Source organism: Martes martes, assembly GCF_963455335.1.
Source record: "Martes martes genome assembly, chromosome: 6".
NCBI classification, from domain to species: Eukaryota; Metazoa; Chordata; class Mammalia; order Carnivora; family Mustelidae; genus Martes; species Martes martes.
Genome location: NC_137893.1, coordinates 119,411,634 through 119,427,543, shown reverse-complemented (window position 1 = coordinate 119,427,543; position 15,910 = coordinate 119,411,634).

Sequence of the window (15,910 nt, the reverse complement as noted above, 5' to 3'; positions counted from 1 at the left end):
AGGCCAGTGGCTCAATTGTTCATTTTCCTATTGTGTTTGTTGTTGTTGTTGTTACTGTTTAGTCACCCATGTCAGGCCTGCTTGACAGTGTGGAAGCTCTTCATGGAATGGGGAAGGATATAGACACATTTACTTGCATGGTCTCTGCCCTTTCTCCTCTGTTATCACTCTAGCTGGTAAGTTGGCTCCAGGCTGCCACAATTCAAACCAGTGTGGTAGCAGTTTCACTCTTTTCTTGCCAATAAAATGGACCAAACATACTCCCCTTTGTTCCATCCACAGATAATGACATCTTCTATGTACAGAGAGAATTCTTTTTTTTTTTAAATCTTAGTTTCTGAGAAAAGTAATAAAAGTATAAACAGAAAGAGTTTCAGAGCATAAGTATTTATCATCTATTTTCCAATACAAGATAGTTTAGATTTTACAGACTAGGAAATTAAGGCCCAGAGAAGTAAATTGACATTTCCAAATAATTAACCTAAAAAGGAATCCAGAGTCAGACAAGAAACAAATCTGTTGATTTTAAATTCAGTTCTTCCTACATCATCATGTCTGGTCTCCTGCTTATGGATATTTTGAGTAAGTCCTCAGACTGCCAGAGCCTTTTCTTTCTGACTCATTCTCTAGAGTGACCATGATTGAAAGCACAATTTTATCTAAAAGGAAATCTATTTCCTTTTACTTCGTGGGTCTGTTTATCTGAAGGGAAGAATTCAGAACAGGAACTCTGGAAATACGAGAATTCAAGGAATTGAATTCAAGGAATTCAAAACTCTCAATTATTTCTTTAGTTAGAAAAAAGAAATATAAAATATATAGGGTGTTCACTTGCTTTATGGTCTTAGTATGGGTCATTGTTTCCTATGCTTGATACATATTTCATTCTAAAGGACTTGATGTGCTGAATTATAATCAGTGGGCTCTTTTCTGTTGTTCTTTAGCAATATTTAGTTAATATTTATCTTATATAATATGTAGAATGGTGACATGTAGTGATGTGAGTACATAATGACTCCTTATTCTTCTCAGTTTACTCTCTGAAGAAATATGATGGCCCTAGGAAGGCCAGCTGATAGAACCCAGAGGATCTATTTGAAGCTGCTGGTTCTATAGAGATCTTCAAGGAGAAAGAGTAAGAAAACTTCTCCTTGAGGTTATGATAGAGCTAAGGTGTTTGTACTGGAATTGGGGACTTTTTTTGTGGCCTGGGGAAAATAATCAGTATTTTCTGGTTCATTGAGAGAGTGTAGCATGTGAAAACCTATAAAGCTCATTAAGAAAGGCCATTATTTTCCACTCATTTGTGTTCCTAGGAGAGTATCCTTGATCCTGCCCATTGTGCTGGGCCAAATTGCTCCCACTTCTTGTCTTAAAAGAAGAGTTAGTTAAGAGGGGGACATGGAAAAATCTTCCTTTCTGTGTCTCAATATAAGAACAGGGATTTACCATTTTGTACACAGACAACCAGTATAAGCAGGTCCTGCCATTTCTATGGCATAGTGATTGTCAATGAGTGAGAAATCCTAAGAGTTGGTTAGTTAATCTGATGGCTAAGAGCAAATTGTCCTGAACAAGCAAATATTATATGTTACTTAAAAGCTGGAGGGAGGGAAACCAAGTTGAATGTCTAAAACATGTCTTCTGATGAAACAGAACTAATGGGAGTTCAAAAAAGAACATTAAGGTAAAAATTTTTAAAGGAAGTCAAAATCAACCTAACAGAAGAACTATTTGAACTTAGCCTGGGTTTGGTGGTGAATTTTTGGATATAACATACAACATCCATGAAAGAAATAATTGATAAGCTATACTTTATTAAAATTAAAAATTCCTATTTTGTGAAAGACACTGTCAAAAAAAAATGATGGGCCACAGATTGGGAGAAAGTATTTGCAAAAGATATTTCTAATACAAGCCTGTTATCCAAAATATAGAATGAACCCTTTAAACTTAATAAAAAAAGGAACACCTTGGCTAAAAAATGCACAAAAATCTGAACAGACACCTCACCAAGAAGATACACAGATGGCAAATAAGCATTTGAGTAAGTGCTCCATGTCCTGTGTCAATAGGGAAAGTGTAAATGAAGAAACAATGAGAAAACACTGCACACCTATTACACTGGGCAAAAACTCTGACATCATCAAATGCTGGCAAGGAGGTGGAGCCACAGGAGCTCTAATCCCTTGTTGGTGGGAATGCAGATGGTACAGCTACTTTGGTATGGTTTGATGATTTCATGCAAATCTTACCGTATGATTAGACAGTCCTGCTCTTTGGTATTCCCCAAGGAGTTGGAAACTTATATCCACACAGAAATCTGCACATGAATGTGTATAGCAGCTCTATTCATAATTGAAAAACTTGGAAGCAGCTAAGATGTCCTTCAGTAAGTGAATGGATAAATGAACTGTGGGACACTCAGACGTTTGAATATTACTCAGTGGTAAAAAGATATGAGCAATGACCGCATTTCTCTCATGGATAAAAGAATAAACTGAAACTAAAGTTAACAGAAGGAAGGAAACAATAAAAGACTGGATCAGAAATAAATGAACTGGAAAACAATAGAAAGTACTAACAAACTAAGAATCTGTTCTTTGAAAAGATAAAATTGACAAACTTTAAATTAGGCTAAACTAAGAAAAAAGAAGGAGGACCTAAATCAACAAGATTACAAATGAAAGAGGAGGCATTATATCGGGTACCACAGAAATAAAAAGGGTTATAAGAGGCTATTATGAACAACTATATGCCAACAAACTGGATAGCCTAGAAGAAATGGGAAAATACTTGGAAACATGCAACCTACCAAGATTAAATCAAGGGGAAATAGAAAATCTGAACACACTTATTACTAGTAAGGTGAGTGAATCAAAAAATCTTCCAACAAAGAAAATTCTAGAACCAGATGACTTCACTGGTGAATTTTACCAAACACTTAAAGAAGAATTAATGCCAATACTTCTCGAAATCTTCCAGAAAAATCAAGGAAGAAGGAACACTATCAGAATCATTTTATGAGGCTAACATTATTAATGATAACAAGGCCAGAAAATGACACTATGAGACAAGGAACTACAGGTCCATGTCCCTGATGAATATGGATGCAAAAATTGTCAATAAAATACTAGCAGATGAAATTCAACAGCACATTAAAAGCAGCATTGACCATGGTTTGGTGGAATTTATTCCTGGGATGCAAGGATGGTTCAATATATTAAAATCAATAAATGTGATATATCAAATTAATAGAATGAAAGAAAAATAGAGTGATCATTTCTATGGGTGCAGAGAAAAATATTTGACAAAATTCAACATCAATTCATAATAAAATCTGAAAGTTAGGCATAGAGGGAATATAACCTCATAAAATAGAATGAAATGTTGCCATTTTCCAATATGGATGGCTCTTGAGGGCATTATGCTTAGCGAAGGAAGTCAGAGAAAGACAAAAACTGTATGATCTCACTTATATGTGGAATCTTAAACAAAACCGAACAAATTCATAGAAAGAGTGAACAGATTTGTGGTTACTAGAGGTGGGAGGGAAGACGGAGAAAGACTGGATTGAAGGTGATCAAAAGGTCCAAACTTCCAATTATAAGAGACCTAAATACTGGATGTACATATAATGTACAACATGATGACTTAGTTAACACCATCATAGGGTATATTTGAAAGTTGTTTAGAAAGCAGATCCTGAGAGTTCTCATCACAAAGAAAAATACTTTCATTTTGGGGAGTATGATATATGATGATGGATATTAACTAAACTTATTGTGCTAATCATTTAACAATATATATAAGTCAAATCATTATGCTGTACATCTTAAAGGTATACAGTACAGTATGTCAATTACATGTAAATAAACTTGGAAAAAATAGACTGCCAAGTGATTAAAAAGACAGGGAGAAAACTTAAATGCGTATTACTAAATAAAGGAAACTAATCTGAAAATACTACATACTGTGTGATTCTAAGTATTTGATATTCTTGAAGAAGAAAACCTGTGGTCAAGGCAAAAATATCAGTCTTTGTCAGGTGTTGGTTCATGGGTGGGAAGGATAAATAAATAAGCAGAGCCCATGGGATTTCCAGGGCAACCAACTATTTTGTGTGATATTGTATTAGTGAATACATGACATACATTTGTCAAAATCCATAGAATGTACTGCATCAGGAGTGAAATGTAAAACAAACTATGGACTTTTGCAATAATGATAACATAGTGTAGGTTCATCGATTGTGACAATGCACCATGCTGGTGCAGGATATTGGTAGTGGGGGAAGCTATGCATATGTGGGAGCAGAGGAGATATGAGAAGTCGGTACTTTCTGCTCAATTTTGCTGTGAACCTAAAACTGCTCTAAAAAAATAAAACTATTTAAAAAATCGATGAGAAAATTGGAAAAGAGAATGTTTATTAATGAGAAGTGAATTAGTGCTTTGGAAGATTGAATGGAAGAAATACCTCACAATAAAGAGATAAAACACCAATAAGTAGAAGCCAAGGGAAGAGAAATTTGGAGGTCAGACCCAATTCATCTAACAGGAGAATATTAGGAGACCCAGAAGGATGTGCTTGAACAGATGAAGTAATAAATTAGTGTTTCCTGAGTTGAGGATAGACACAAGATTATAAATTGAAATGAGTGACAGGCATAGCTTAGTAAAGGAGGATAAAAGTACAATTTTTAAAGGCTTCCAGTCAAAACTATTAGGCTTTGTTTAATGGAAAGAGTCAAAGCAGCATCTGATTTCTCATCAGCAGTACTAGATGTAAGATTGTCATAAAATAACACTGGTAATTGAGAAAATAATCTTATAATCCAGTATATCTATACCCAGCCATGGTAAAAATTCATTTGTTAGATCATAGAAAAACAGGTTCCAACAGGCACTATTTCAAGAGTATATGTGTGTGTGTGTATATATATATATATATATATATATATATATATATATATATATATTTTATGTGCTCTCTGAGGTAAACTGACTAATGTAATAAAGTTTTCAGGATGGGAAAGAGGAAGTACTTTAATCCGTGAATTGGATGTTCTCTTCTGCAACCTTCAGTTAATCAAGTTCTCAAATTTTCATCCTTCAATATAATATATTGACCAGTGCTCATGTGACTAGTAGACTGCTCTGTTCTGTAATCATTAACTGTAACTCTCGCCACTTAAGTTATATGCTCACCATGAGAGTTGTGTTTGTACTCAAAGCATGTACACATGGTCTTTGTTTTGAAATTACACAGTTTAAGCAAACCAATGCACTGTAATGCAAAAAAGGAGTTCGTTCTATAAAAATGAATTTCGAAAATAATTATCCATCAAGAATTCTTTGCCCAGTAACAATATTTTACAAAATGGAGGTGAAATAAAGATATTTTCAGATTGAGAAAAAAGGAGAGGGGGAGGCTTGTCACATATAGCTGTTCACTAACAAAAAACCAAAAGGTATTCTTCAGGCAGAAAGAAAACTATTACTCTGTATATATGCTAGCAGATACAGGGAAGACTGAAGAGGAATGGAAAGGTAAATATGTGAGTCTATCTAGATAAATACTGCCTTATGAAACAATAAAATTTTGTGAGAGTTAAAGTTTATATAGAATTAAAATCCATAATAAAAGTAAGATTTGGGGATTAATAAGTTAAAAGTTCTAATGACCTTGCATTATGTAGAAGAGGTAAATGTTCTAATTTGTATAAAACTAATTTGTATAAAACTGGATCAAGTCAGGGACACATCATGTATATTTTAAGGTGTTCATTAGAAGAATGGTTAAGTAATGCATAACCAGCTAATAGAAAAGTCAAAAAGGATGTGTGAAGCAAAAATAGATATACTAGAATATATTTAAGTCCAAGTATACCCATGATAACATTGAGTTTAAGTAGATTAAATGTTTCATTTAAAATATGATTATTAGATCAGATTAGAAACACACCTGCATTACAAGGGACACACCCAAAACATTAAAATACAGAAGAGTTGTTAAGTGAAAGAATCAAAAAGAAACAGTGCAAACACTATTCAAAAGGAAGATGGAATAACTAAATTTCCTACAAAGTAAACTTTAAGTCAAAAATCATTATTAGAAATAAAGATGATCATTTCACAATGATAAAACAATCAGTTCATGAAGATTATAGAAATTATAGAAATCTAAATTTGTATGCATGAAATCACATTGCCTTAAAATATATAAAGCATAAATTGACTGACCTACAGTCTGCAAACAGAATGGATGATTACATCCCAGTAAAATATGGATGAAGCACAAAAAATAGTTTGATATAGACGATGAACAATATAATTGTTATTTTATATGTATATGGCACTGTATCCAGCAAGAGAAAAATACATTTTTTATCAAGTACATCAAAAGTAAAATTAAAGATTTTATTTACTAACAGTGGAATTAAACTGGAATTTAATAAAAAAGAGAATTTCTATATATTCAGAAATAAAGAATTATATCTTAAAAATAACTGATAGGTTAAGTAAAAACTACAATGGAAGTAGATATATTTTTAATGAGGGATATTGAAAATACTATGTTTCAAAATTTATGGGATCCAGTTAAAGCCTTAAAGTAAATTTAGAACTTTAAATGCAAATGTTAGAAAAGAAAATTATTAAAAATCAATTATATGAACATTCAACTTAAGAAATTAAAAAAAATAGCAAATTGAACTAAAGCAAGTAAGACTAAAGGAGTGGAGTAGTAAAGATAAGAGCAGAAATTCATTACATGGAAAACAGTAGGGAAGGTGAAAAAGGTAAAATGAAATATAAGAAGAAATGTAAAATCTGAATAATTTTAGGATAAAGATATTGAAAGATATGTAAGACTTCAACATAAGAAACTATAAAACTATACTCAAAAAAATTAAAGAAGATTGTTACATGGGAAGAAAAATCTTATTAATGGATTGGAAGACTCACAATTGTAAGATGTAAATTATCCCCAAGTAAATTATAGATTTAATGCAATTCTAAACAAAATGCTTGCAGATTTTTCCTTTTCCTTTCTTTTTTGGTGTGTGTTTTCTAAAAGATTCTAAAATGCACTCTGAGAAACACTCTTAACTATAGAGAAGAAATTAGTGGTTACCAGAGGAGAGGTGAATGTGGAGATGAAATGCACTTGTTGTGATAAGTTCCAAGTGTTGTGTAGAATTTTGAATCATTAAATTGTACACCTGAAACTAATATTACAAAGTATGTAAACTAACTGGAATTTACATAACTTGAAAAAAAGCAAAGAAGATTAGACGGAGAACTGAAAAATATATACAGTAGACCATATGCCCAAAACACCAAGAAAACAATAAAAAAAGAAGAGTAGATCAAGACATGCCTCATAGACATTTGAACTTTCCTACAGCTTGTGTAATCAAAGCAGTATGACACTGACATATTTTCTTATTATAATCTGATAAGGAGCCTTAAGACATTTTTATTCTAATCATTCCCCTCATAAGATTTCCATATTACAAATAGACTATATGTTGCTTATATATTTCATGGATATACTATACATCTGCCTATGTACTTTATGAATATCTGTGATTTATACATTAATAGAATACAATTTTTTGACCCTCAAGAACCAATTTTTGCTTCCTGGAGGGAAACATTACTGCCATTTAAAATGCATTATTTAGGGGCGTCTGGGTGGCTCAGTGGGTTAAAGCTGCTGCCTTCGGCTCAGGTCATGATCCCAGCGTCCTGGGATCGAGCCCCGCATCGGGCTCTCTGCTCAGCAGGGAGCCTGCTTCCTCCCTTCTCTCTCTGCCTGCCTCTCTGCCTACTTGTGATCTGTCTGTCAAATAAATAAATAAAATCTTTAAAAAAAAAAAATAAAATGCATTATTTAGTGGAGAAAGGTTTATTTTACAAATGCTGCTGACAAATTTGATCTCTATCTGGAAGAGAAGAAAACTAAACACCAATTTCACAACATAAACAAATGGATTTAATAAGTGTGAAAGAGAAAATTTTTAGGAAAAAAAAAATGAGTATGTGTACCACAGTAGTAGGGGAAACACATTTGAAAGCCTAGAAACTATCAGAGTTAAGGCAGACACATTTGACTAAATGCAATAAATTTCTGTATAGTAAAAGATACCTTTATTTTATTTCATTTCATTTAACAAGTTGTTTTTTTTTTTGTTGTTGTTTGTTTTTTTTTAGCATCTACTGTGTGTGAGACACTTTTTTAAGCACTAGAGATTCAGCAGTGAACAAAACATTGTTCCTGTCTTCAGAGTTTACATCTATGGGACCAGAAAATCAATAAATACATAAATGTGTAATGTGAGGTAGGGATAAATGGTATGAAGAAAAGTCAGGACAAAAGGATAGAGAGTGGAGAAATACTGTTTGAGTTAGGATAGTCATGTTTTAGCTGACGTCTTAAAGAATTAAGGAAGTGAGTTGTGTACATGTTTTGGGGAAAGTGCTCGAGGCAGACCCTGAAGTGGGAACATGCTTGGTGGGCATGAAGAACAATGAAACCACAGTGTGCCTGCAGTAGTGAAGCATGAGGCTGGAGGAGAACCCAGAAGCTGCATACTATGAGTCCTTGAAGGTCCTGAGAGTTTTGGACTTTCACACAGAAATGACTGGAAGACCTTTGGAGGGTCTTGAGCAGAGAAGTAACATGATCTAGTTTACATTTTAAAAGTATGTTCTGAGTCACTTGGGTGGTTCAGTTGGTAAAGTGATTGACTCTTGGTTTCAGCTTAGGTCATGGTCTCAGTGTGGTGAGATCAAGCCTGTATTGGGCTCTGCACTGGGCGTGGGGCCTGTTTGAGTTTCTCTCTCTCGCCTCTGCCCCAACCACTGGGCTTGTGTGCTCTCTCTCTAAAAATAAAATTAAAAAATAATTAAAACAAAAGTATGATTCTGACTTGGTGGGGGACAATAGGCTGAGAGTGGGGAATGAGATCAAGAAGCTCTCTTTGGAGGTTATCACAGTAGTACAGATGAGCTATGGGGAAGGCTTGGATTACCTGATGAAGGAGGTGAGAAGTGGTCAGAATCAGGATATAATTTTAGGGAACAGGATGAATGAATTGGATGTTGGCAAGAACAAGTAGATTGAGAAAACTTTTTTTTTCTTAACACAAATGGCAGGTGAAAAACATTAATAGACAAAAAGCCCTACTTGAGTTGAATCTGAATAAGAAAAGGACAAACTGCCAGTATGGAAAATGAGTAATCCACAGAAGAGCAAGTCCAAAAGACCAAGAAGCCTATAAGAACTGCTCAGTCTCACTAGGTGTTGGGGGAATGCAATCAAAGCAAGGGTTAGATATTACTGTTCCCGTTACACAGACAAAAAATAATTAGCTACCACTTTTCTCATTACTATTTTTCTCAGTAGATACTCTGTGTAGCACCAGTGAGAGTGAGGGGAAAATAGAACTCAGATATCCCTGGTCAGAATATGAGTGATTACAAATTTTTGGGAAAGTGATTACATATTTTCATTAACATTAAAAAATACATATTTCCTTTTTCTCTTGACTTGCCAGTTCCATTTTGGAAATCTATCCTAGAGAAATAAAATCCTTATAATGTACAGAGATGTTTATTATAGCACCATTTGGTTAATGGTAAAAGCTGGAAACAAGCCAAATGTCCATTGTTAAAGATTTGGTTGAATATGCAGTAATTCATCCACTATACTATGATGATAATGTTTTAGAATGATGTCCTTCGACCTGGAGTGATGCACATGTTATAGTGTTAGATGTGGAAATCAAGTTGCAGAATAATGTGTGTAGATTGACTCCATGTGCATATATGTTTATATGAGCATAGGTTAAGATATGGAGAGATTCATAGGAAGTTAACACTGATAATGTCATGAGTTTTAATTTTTGCGGAGGAATTTAATAAAGATTTAAAATACTCTTGAGAACTGGGTTACAATGTCTATAATCTGTAGTGTGGTATCTTTTAAATTTTACTTCACAGCCTTGGCAGATGCTCGGGATTCTGGATGATGATGGATGCGAGTATCTTTAGTTCTCAAACCCTAGAAGAACAGGCTTCTATTTCTTCAAAACCTAATTGGGACCTCCCAGGTACAGAGTAGTGATGTTGGTTGTTTTTCCTATTCTTAACTATTTTAAAATGTGGGTAATGAAATTTCATCAAATGTAAAACTGAGCGTTCTAATCAATTTCTCAGTTTAACTTTTTATCTCTTTGGATCCTGTTTTAAATTCTATGCTTTTTCTCTTTCATCAGCTCCCTGCATTCATTTCTTACATATGCCAGTTATAACTTGGGGTGAGAGATATTTATGGGCGATGGTAAATTGCATTTTTAATGCAGTTCTAACCCAGAAATCTTCAGTTGGAGTAGGAGTCACATTATCTGATTTTACATAAATTGTTTACTTCCCAATATCTTTGCATTTCTTATTCAACTTTGTTATCTTTAAACTCAGTTTCCTGCTTTTCTTATGCTCTTTTCCTACACATAAAATGACTAATGGTAAGACTTCTACTCGACATATAACATCATATAAGTTTAAGGTGTACAACCTAATGATATACGTATATTTTATAAAATGATTACCAGAATAAGTTCAGTTAACATCTGTCACCTCACATAGTTACAAATTTTCTTTTTTCCTTGTGATAAGAACTAAATTCTAAACTGGGCATTTGTGAACAGGGCATTTGACATATGTGTTAGTTTATTTGTGAAACAATTTACCGCTGTTGATTTTTTAAGTCCCACTTCACTATCTTTATATCTAAATTATATTGATATAGCATGTACTTATTCATTTTCCTAGTATTTGCATCATTTTGCCAAACGTGGTGTTATTTTGATAGCTCACTCCTCCCCTTCCTTTTTCTGGGGTCCTTTAAAATTTCGATGCCTATACCTTTAAGGGAAGTTTAGCAATTATTTTTAACTGGCCTGTTTTTTGGTGGCCTTTAGAGAAGGGCACACATGGTTTTCATAATTGTAGTTTCCTATTGTATGACGTACTTGCCTGCAGGACCTAGTGGGAATGAAAATGTTTTGACTTGCAAATTGGAATGCACTCCTTTAACAATCCTTTCTTTAAATTTTCATCTTCCTATCAGAACATTTGTTGTATAGGTTTTCCTTACATCTTCCCATACCTTAATTTTTTTTCTTTGACCTCTAACAAGCTCAGTTCTTAGGACTGTGCTTTTGCTAGCTCTGTACTTTGTTCTTGGGGAACTCATTTACTCTATAACTTCAATTATCTCTACTGGTCTGACTTCAGAACGCTCTGGAATGACAAGTGTTAGTTTGTTTCCTTAAACTCAGCAATTTGTTATTCTCTCCCTGTCCCACAAACTAGCTACCAGTTTGTTATGGATTTTCGGTCACCCAGTTTCAAAAGTTATGGAGTCATCAATTTTTTTTTTCCTTTTCTTTACTCATACGTAGTCATCATGACGTAGTGATCTCTTCTTTGAAAAAATACTTCATACCCCTCCCTTCCATTTATTCTCTTTCCATCATTTATTACTCCAACTCGAACACCTCTTCACTAGACTTACTACTTTCGAGGTTTCTCCTCTTCAGTCTATTTTGTACAATCACAAGATTAATGCTTTGGTAATGCAAACTTATTCACCTAACTCTCCTTTGCAAATACCCTAGAATGCTTCCCAGTTGCCTGCTTTGTTTTTAATATTCCTTCAGAATCTTCTTCTAACCCTCCTTTTCAAAATTATATTCCAGAGTGCACTCATGAACCTACTGCAACAGTAAAATTGGCTACTTCTTCTAGAGCACAGTGTGACAGTCCTGAATTTCTTTGCCTTTCTTGTACTCTTCCTACTTCTCTCAGCGCATCAACATTTTATCCATCTTTTGAGACATATATACCACCATTCCCTTCCTCAGGGAGCTATCCCCTTTTTATTTTTATCCCAAGAGGTTTCTAACTCATATTATACCATCCATCTAAACTACATTTTGACAGATTTTACTTCTAAAAAATTGTTCTCTATACACATATTATATCACTATGTGTGTTAAAAGCTGTTTTATTGCAGGGAGTCAGACATATTTTTCTGTACCCCTTATTGCTAGAACAGCGTTTCATGAACATTTAGCCTACCATGAAGAGCACTGATTGGTTGATTGATTAGGCTGTCACTGAGTTAATTATAATAGTAGTCAAAGGAAATTATACATTTCTTTACATTGAAATTATACATTTCAAACATTCTCAAAATGTTTTATTTCAGAAAGTATCATCTTTCTTGACTAAGTCATAGAAGTATCAACTTAGAAAACAAAGAATTGGAAGCCAAGATTTGTAGCTGAGAGGACTAAAAATGGTGAAGCATCTATTGTAGACATATAAGTTAAAGGGATTCTATAATTACGATCCATTTAAGCAATAACTGGGTTGTGACGTGTATCTAGGGGATGGGAATCATAATAATCAGTTGACTTATGAGCCTTCCTTTTATTTACCCTTACTCTTTCCATCTTTTTGTTGTACTTTCTTCCTTTATTTGCCTTTGCCCCTTACTGAGCCTTTTTTTTTTTTTACTTTTAACTTCTGATTCTTTCTTTCCTTTAACTTTGTGCTTTCCTTCATCACTTTTCTTCAGAGCATTATTTTCTTCTTTATCTGTCTTCTTCCTTGCATCTCCCTGCTCTCCTTGATCCTCAGAACTCTCTCTCTTTACTTGAGGCCCCTGAACTAGCAGTATTTCAGACTCACTACTCTCTACTGGGGACTCATGTCCTTGGGGTGTTCCAGCTTCACTAGTCTTTGCTGGGGACTCCTGTGGTCCTTGCGGTACTCCAGCTTCACTGTTCTCTACTGGGGACTCCTGTCTTTGTGGTATTCCAGCTTCACTATTTTCCACCTGGGACTCCCGTCCTTCTTGTATTCTGGTGTCACTCTTTACTTGAGATCCCTGTCCTTCTTTTATTCCAGACTCATTCTTCTGTACTGGAGATCCCTGTCCTTGCTTTATTCCGGATTCACTCTTCTTTACTTGGGATCCCTGCCCTTCCTTTATTCCAGACTCACTCTTCTTTACTTGGGATCCCTGTCCTTGTAGTATTCCGGACTCACTCTTCTTTTCCTGGTCTTCCTCTTCTTGCGGTATTCCAGTATCATTCATCTCTACATGGGCCTCCTGTTCTTGTGGTATTCCAATGTCACTCACCTTTACTTGGTCTTCCTCTTTTGGTATCCTGGTGTCACTCTCCTTTAACTTGACCTCCATTTTTATTTCACCTTTCTCTAACTCAGTATCTTTTGCTTTGGTTTTTGTGTCTGGTTTGTGCCTTGATGTCAAGGATTCATCAGAATCTGTGACTAAGTTTTCCTTCTTTAATGTTTTCTTGTTTTCTTCTTGGCTGTTCTCAGACTTTGTAGTGGCTCCATTTTTTAGGATCTTGGCCTTGAAATCAGATTTTTTTGCAAGTTCTGCATCCATGTAACCTGGAAATATAACTGAGCACACAACAAAAGTGCACAATTCAGATATCAAGTACTTTCTCTTTATTCCTACTTTTTCCCTGATACTGGTTTATTTTTTGTCTTAAAACTGAAAAACTGGAGATAACTTGAGATTTCCTGAAAATATAAAATAATGGAACTCTTATACTTAAAGTTATACAGGTATTGATAATATTCTAGACTCCTTTCAATAAATTGGAAGATTATTGGAAGAAGAGGTAAAATGTATCATGAATGAAGTGGCTGGCATGCATTCAGTATATTATGGCTGATGATTAATGCTTAATAGCTAAAGGAGGATGTATTCTGAAAAGAAATGGAATTTATTTTTAGAAAAAAATGTGCAAAGAAGCAATAATTATTTCTTAAAATAGAAAAAACAAAATATGCTTTAGATATTGAATATAAGAATATCTCATTATTCAAAACTGATAATAGTACTAGCTGATAATCATTGGGTGCTTATCATATATCAGGCACTGAGCATTTTATATAAAGTATTAACTCATTTAATCTTCATAACAACCATATAGGGCAGATACTATTATCCCCATTTTACAGATAAAAAAACTGAGGTACAGGAACTTTAAATGAATGTGAATATGCCCTGGAGTCAGTAAGTGGAGGAGCTTGGATTTGAACCTGAAAAGTCAGACTTCAGAGTTCAGTCTAAACCATTGCTTTAGACAGTTCTTTATGATACCTGCAAACTCACTTTGCAAAAATTTCTGTTCCCTTTTTCCATACATAGGTAAGTGAGTTCTACTATGTCTCAATTTCTGTGTGATCTAATAAAAACTGAATTTTTTAGTTTCTGTTTTCTTTTCTTATTTTAGTGATTTGGTTCCCTGGATTAAGAAAAAAAAAATATATCTATGCTACCAGGAAGAATTTTGTGGGTTCTTGCTATGGAGCAGTGGCATGACTTCCTTTAAGAAAACCTATTTAAATAATGTAATAGAAAGAATACTGAATATAAAAGCTGAATTAGAACACCTGGGCTTAGTATTTCTGCTAGCTGGGTTTATTTGGGTAAGCCAGTTAATCCCCAAAGACTCACCTTCCTTATATTTAACTTGTTCTGCCCATTTTGTAAAGTTATTTAAGGATTCTAGACAAATGTTTAAGGAGCATGGCTTTTACAGACAGACTGGTTCAAATCCTGGCTTCATACCTAACTAGCCAGGTGAGCTTGGGTGAATCTTACTTACTTATCTGTAAAATGGGTGCAGTAGTAGTAGCTACTTTACAGAAGTGTTATAAAGATTAAATAATATTATGCAAGTAAAGCACTCAATACAGTACATGGAGCATAGTAAGTAGTCTAATATTGACTATAACTACTGCCAAATGAGATCATACAGGCAGAAAGTCTGATCTATCAAGACAAGGGATTCTTAGTTCCAACCAAATACTTTAGAGGAATGGTTAATTGCTTCACAGGAAGATTTCTTGCTTAAAAACTTTTTTTTTTTTCTTTTACATAGAAAGGCTTTTGGTATGTTTAGGGTTCTATGTCTGAAATATTGATGTACACATAACCAAATAACAAGTTGCCAGATGTGAGACACACCTGCATTAGGTAAGAAAGTAACTGTAAGTGAAAAGAGATGATGTAGTTCAGTGTTGCTTTTTTGATATTTTAGACTCTGACGCAAAATAACAATAACATTAAGAACCTTACAGCAGTGCTTTTTGAACTTTTTGTGTATTTTTTCCTCCCCAATGATTATTTAATAAGATATGGGTACTGACATTTTATTCCAGACAAACCCACTTCCAATTTACTAATGAAAATCAGTAGTAATATATCCTAAGTATTTTTGTACTGAAGAAGAGAGTTCAGAGTATTTTGATTTCTGACAGTACTACCAGTGGACACTTGTTTTTTGGGAGGATGTGGTATGTGGTGAGAGGAAGAGAATGTTTTTTCCACTGAAGCTTCCAACCTTACAAATTCTGTGCAATGTGTTCCTTAACAAGCTGACTTTTCTTAATATATGACTATCTTTAGTTTTACCATCTTTAGTTTGTTTCATATTTACTACTGTGTATACTATTGAAGGACTCATTTTAAAGGTAACTTTACCACCTAAATTATATAGATTTTTGTTAATCAAAGGTAAGAATTTTAGGTTTTAAAGAAAATGTTTATTCTAGCTATACTTTTCCTAATTTTATAGGATTTAAAGAATTTTATTGTCTTTCCCTCTACCATAAAAAATACTTCTAGTCACTTCTAATGTAATATGCTTGGTTGTTTTAATATCTTTGCTGTATATTTTCCATCTGGGACTTAATTGCATTGTAGAAGTCAGCTACAAATCATTATTCCACCAATTTCTAAGTTCTTCCCTCCCTTCTCTCAAATTTCTATATGGTACATAGATCTC